Below are 6,060 nucleotides of genomic sequence, written 5' to 3'. Positions count from 1 at the left end.
GGTTATTTCATCCTTCTCCTTTCCCATGGAGAACAGAAGCCAAGAGAACAGAAGTCTAGCTGGATTGTTGTGAGTTTTCTAAGCAGTATGGCCATGTTCCAGAAGCATTCTCTCCTGACATTTCACCTACATCTATGGCAGGCTTCCTTAGAGGTGTGAGGTCTGTTGGAAACTAGGAAAAGTGGGGTTTATATATCTGCAGAAAGTCCAAGTTGGGAGAAAGAACTCTTGTCTGTCTGAGGCAGGTGTGAATATTGCAGTTGGCCACCTTAATTAACCTTTAATGGCCTTGCAGATTCAAAGCCTGGCTGCTTCCTGCCTGGGGGAATCCTTTGTTGGAAGCAAATAAAAAACAACATTCTGAAAACGGGAATTCCAGACATGAAGCAATCAGGGCCAGCTAACATCTCCTAACAAAGGATTCCCTTGGGCAGGAGGCAGCCATGCCTTGAATCTAATCAAGGTGATCAACTGCAACATTCACACCTGCCACAGACAGACAAGAATTCTTTCTCCCAACTTGGACTTTCCACAGATATATAAACCCCGCTTTCCCTCATTTCCAACAGACCTCATACCTCTGAGAATGCCTGCCATAGATGTGGGCAAAACGTCAGGAGAGAATGCTTCTGGAACATGGCCATACAGCCCGGAAAATTCTCAGCAACCCAGTGATTCCGGCTATGAAAGCCTTTGACAACACACAGAAGTCCAGCTATTGAAGCCAAATGTATTTCTGCATTTTAAGTTTTTTGTTTCCTCTGGGAAAACATTTTGATTTTTTTAAAAAAAATTCTGTTATATTTGTAAAAAAAAAAAAGAGCCTCTCTTTGCTGGTGTTTCATGGTGAAATCCTTTTGCATGTTTACCCAGTTGTAAGTCCCACTCAGATCAGTTGGACCTTGCCACTTGGAGACAAAAGACTGGACCCTTCCAAATACATTGTGCAAATATTGCCTTTTGCCCTTCTTTGTGGATTTTTTTAAAAAAGAAAAAGCTATGGAAAGATGTGACAAATTTGAAAAGGAATATAATGGCAGTGAAATATTGGAAATAACTGCACCCAGTCTCTGGGCACATATCCCTTTGGAAATAAGTGGCAATCATTACCTTATTGAAAAGGGAAAAATGATGTCATCCGTTTGGCAAATGTGAATCTCCATGAACATGTGGACACCACCTTTTGAAAACCACTACTCAAGAAAAGCATGTTCTTGTTAGAAGTTAACCCTTTGAACAAGTGCATTCACAAGCATTCATGTAATGGCACACAAATAACTCAGCTGTTAGACAGAAGAACCATGTCACTGAACAGCCAAGGACAAAGGTATCAATGAAGTGCATAAGTCATGCTTCTCTACTGAAGTCCAAACAGCAATATGCATCCACCTTCAATGAGGTGTTAAGCCAGCATGGACAAACTTCGGCCCTCCAGGTGTTTTGGACTGGCCTTGGGCCTTTTCCTTTCCCCCCTCAGCAGCAGCTGAGGGGGAAAAGGAAAGGGCCTGAGGCCAGGCATTGTGGGAGTTGAAGTCCAAAACACCTGGAGGGCCAAAGTTTGACCATGCTTGTGTTAATCAGACACCTGCACCTCCACTGAGGTGTAAAAGCAGACACAGAATGTAAAATGGAGTCCTGAGTCTATAACCTCTCCCACACCAAAGTGGTACAGTCAAACTGGCAAATCAACATACACATAGAATACAGGCCAGCAAATATATAAACAGTAGAGTTTCACTTATCCAACATAAACGGGGTGGCAGAATGTTGGATAAGTGAATATGTTGGATAATAAGGAGGGATTAAGGAAAAGCCTATTAAACATCAAATTAGGTTATGATTTTACAAATTAAGCATTTGTTATATAACAAATTTGACAGAAAAAGTAGTTCAATACGCAGTAATGCTATGTAGTAATTACTGTATTTACGAATTTAGCATCAAAATATCACAATGTATTGAAAACACTGACTACAAAAATGCGTTGGATAATCCAGAACGTTGGATAAGTGAGATTCTACTGTATTAACAAATAAACAGTGAAAGGCTTGGGAGGTTGCTATTTCCAACATGAAATTCCTTTTTATGTTACATTACACATTGATATTTGGAGACAGCAAATACAGTAGAGTCTCACTTATCCAACATTCGCTTATCCAACATTCTGGATTATCCAACAAATTTTTGTAGTCAATGTTTTTGTTATATCGTGATATTTTGGTGCAAAATTCATAAATACAGTAATTACTACACTGCATTACTTCGTATTGAACTACATTTTCTGCCAGATTTGTTGCATACCTTGATGTTTTGGTGCTTAATTTGTAAAATCATAACTTAATTTGATGTTTAATAGGCTTCTCCTTAATCTCTCCTTATTATCCAACATATTCGCTTATCCAACGTTCTGCCGGCCCGTTTATGTTGGATAAGTGAGACTCTACTGTAACTAGGAAGTGAATGTAGCTTCAGTTCAGTGCTAGCCAATGGCCATGTTAACTGATAAGTCAGTTCATTCAATTCATGGAAGTCAGTTCAATTCATGGGAGTAATAACGATGGGACTTACTCCTAGGCAAAGGGGACGAATTTGTTCACAATGTGGAGGGTGGACGCTGATGTCCAACGTGCCCCCCCCCCCACACACACACCTTTTAAACTCTTGACATCTTGATCAATCCTCTCTGTCCTTCCCAGCCCACCTTGTCCCCCGCCCCGCCTGCCCCGGATTCTCCCTACAATGACCCAAGAAAATGCCTTGAAATCCTCTCTAAAACGATTTATTAGTAACTTATTGGCAATCAGGCTCCAGAAGCAATCCTCCCGGGCTCTTCTCTAAAGATGGCCTGAGATAGCCTCTTCTTCCTCGCTTAGACTTTGGACGGGGAGGGGGATGCCTTGCAGTCAGAGCTTGGAAGACAGGGACTTTATCCTCCCCAAGACGCGCCTCGGGAAAGCAGGCTCCTTCAGGCACCCGTTGGGGCTCCTCGGAGGTTTCTCTTGGTGGGAACTCTGTGGGAAGAAGGGGCTTCCGAAAGGAGGGCAGGAAGCGCTGGAAACCCACCAAAGCACCCCGGGTCTGGCCATCCCAGCAAAGAGATTATAGAATGTATGACTACACAGAGAAGCCATTGAAATCCACAAGCATGTGGACAATTTCAACAGAAAGGAGGAAACCATAAAAAATGAACAAAATCTGGCTACCAGTATTTAAAAACTCTAAAGTTGGGACAGTAAATAAAGAGCAACACTCAGAAGACAGAGGAATTTAAGACAAGAAACAATCAGGGCCAGTTAACACCTCCCAACAAAGGATTCCCCCAGGCAGTCAGCAGCCAGACCTTGAAGCTGAGAGGCAATTCAAATGCTAATCAAGGTGGCCAATTGCAACATTCACACCTGCCCCCAACAGACAAAGAGTCCTTTCTCCCATCCTGGACATTCACATTGGCCTCCAACTGACAGAGTTCTTCTCTCGCCCTGGACTTTCCACAGATATATATAAACCTTCCTTGCTTAGTTTCTCCATACCTCACAACCTCTGAGGATGCCTGCCATAGATGTGGGCGAAACGTCAGGAGAGAATTCTTCTAGAACATGGCCACACAGCCATACAGCCCGGAAAACATACAACAACCCTATTCCACAGATGTATAAATCCCACTTGCCCAGTTTCCAACAGACCACACAATCTCTGAGGATGTCTGCCATAGATGCAGGCAAAATGTCAGGGAAGAATGCTTCTGGAACATGGCCATACAGCCCGGAAAACGCACAGCAACCGAGATGTTTGAACTGGAAGAGACCCCAAGCCCCATCCAATCCACTCCCCTGTCACGGGTGCACACAATCAAAGCACCCCTGACAGATGGCCATCCAGTCTCTGCTTAAACTACACTCAGAGGCAGCCAAAACAGCTCTTCCCGTCAGGAAGTTCTTCCCCGTGTTCGGATGGATTCTCTTTTCCTGCAGTTTGAATTTATTACTCCACGCCCTAGTTTCTAGAGGGGCAGAGAACAAGCTTGCCTCACTGTCCCTTCAGATGTTTAAACATTGCGATAATCTCAGCCTGTCTTTCAAAGGGCTTGGCTTCCAGACCCCTGATCATTTGGGTCGCCCTTCTCTGGAAGCTTTGATATAGCCTTCTTGAATTGGCTGCCCAGAGCTGGACCGCGTGCCAAGGGAGGTCTGGCTAAAGGAGATTTCCCTCCATCCACAATACTCCTCTATGAAAGGCACTCACCCAACCAGAGAAGTCAGCCATAGCAGAGCACTTGATAAACCAACCTATACACAGCGTATTATGGGAGAACACAAAAATGTCGGACCACTCTAACCACCACGTCAGACTACACAGAGAAGCCTCTGAACTCCACAAGCATGTGGACAATTTCAGCAGAAAGGAGGAGGAAACCATGAAAATTAACAAAATCTGGCTACCAGTATTTAAAAACTCTAAAATCGGGACAGTAAATAAAGAACAACACTCTGAAAACAGAGGAATTCCAGACATGAAACAATCAGGGCCAGCTAACACCTCCCAACAAAGGAGGCAGGAATCAGCCAGGCTTTGAAGCTGCAAAGCTTTTCAATGCTGATCAAGGTGATTAATTGCAACATTCATACTTGCCTCCGACAGTCAAGAGTTCTGGTTCTTCCGCAGATATATAAACCACACTTGACTAGTTTCCAACAGACCTCACAACCTCTGAGGATGCGAAACGTCGGGAGGGAATGCTTCTGGAATATGGCTATAAAGCCCGGAAAACTCACAGCAACCCATTCCTAGATTCCTTCAGGGACAAGAGCTCGAGACTTGTAAACGTGCGGCAAACGCCGGCCAAGAGCTGCCTGCTCGGCTTCCCTTCTTGTCTTCGTCGGGAAACACGCGGTTTTCTTAGGAGGAATGAGATGAAGCCCTGCAATGCACCTGCACTGTGGAATGAATGCAGTTTGACCGTGGCTCAGTGCCATGGATTCATGAGAGCTGCAGTTTGGTGAGGCACCAGCAGCACTCTTGGGCAGAGGAGGCTAAAGAGCTTGTAAGACAACAGCCATGATTCCATAGTCTGATTCCAAGTGATACCAAACTGCATTCATTCTACAGTGTAGATGTATCCTTAGATCATTTAAGCGGCTGAGGGGGAAAAGGAAGGGACCTGAGGCTGTGAGGAATGGTGGGAGTTGAAGTCCAAAACACCTGGAGGGCCCAAGTTTGCCCATAGCTGGTGTAGACTCATATCATCCATTTCAAAGCAAATAATGTGGATTATCTGATTTGATAATATGGATTATATGGCAGTGTAGATGGGTGTCAGAGTCTTTCAGTGTGACTCTATTTTCAATTTCCCCCAGTCAAGCAAAATATTTCTACAGAAAGTGCTATTATATGGTCAGCTCCCAATGGAAGCTTTGGCAGGGTAGTGCTGGAAGTCCTACAAATTCCCAGAGAGATGTTCTCTCCGGTGAGAAAAGTATTATTTTTATTAGCAGTGTTTTACTTTCCCAACCCCAGCAAATGTGAAGGGCTGACTGTATGTAAGAAAAGAATCAGATGTTGTTTCTGTGATGCTCAGAGATGAACCCTGCCATGGAAAAATGTGTTTAAGAGCACAAAGTGTTTGTGTATGTGCCTTCAAGCCACCTGTAGACATATAGATTTTTGCAGCCTCTTTCTCTGAAATACAGCCTATAGCATCTGGTATTAGTCTCCCACACAAGCACGAATCAGGGCCGGCCCTACTTAGCTCAGGTTAATTCTAATGATCATTTTGTTTCACTTTTGGTATTACAAACTCAAATGCTTATAAGCCAACTGCATACTGAGCACTGGTTGGTTCCAGTGGAGAAATTCCTGTCACAAGGGGCCATGCCAATGAGATCACAGCCAGTGCCAACACCCCCATTTTATAGGATTCAACTGTATGTTTGAAGCCCCTCCAACACTCTTAAAATCCTAAACAGATCCTTCAATGCAGCCTGTGCTGCCCACTGCTTTATACCATATGATATTTCCTCAGAAATTATTTATATGTATTGAAATCCACAAGCATGTGGACAA

The sequence above is a fragment of the Anolis carolinensis genome, chromosome 4 (genome assembly GCF_035594765.1).
Source record: "Anolis carolinensis isolate JA03-04 chromosome 4, rAnoCar3.1.pri, whole genome shotgun sequence".
Taxonomy (NCBI): Eukaryota; Metazoa; Chordata; class Lepidosauria; order Squamata; family Dactyloidae; genus Anolis; species Anolis carolinensis.
Note: the sequence above shows the minus strand (reverse complement) of the source record.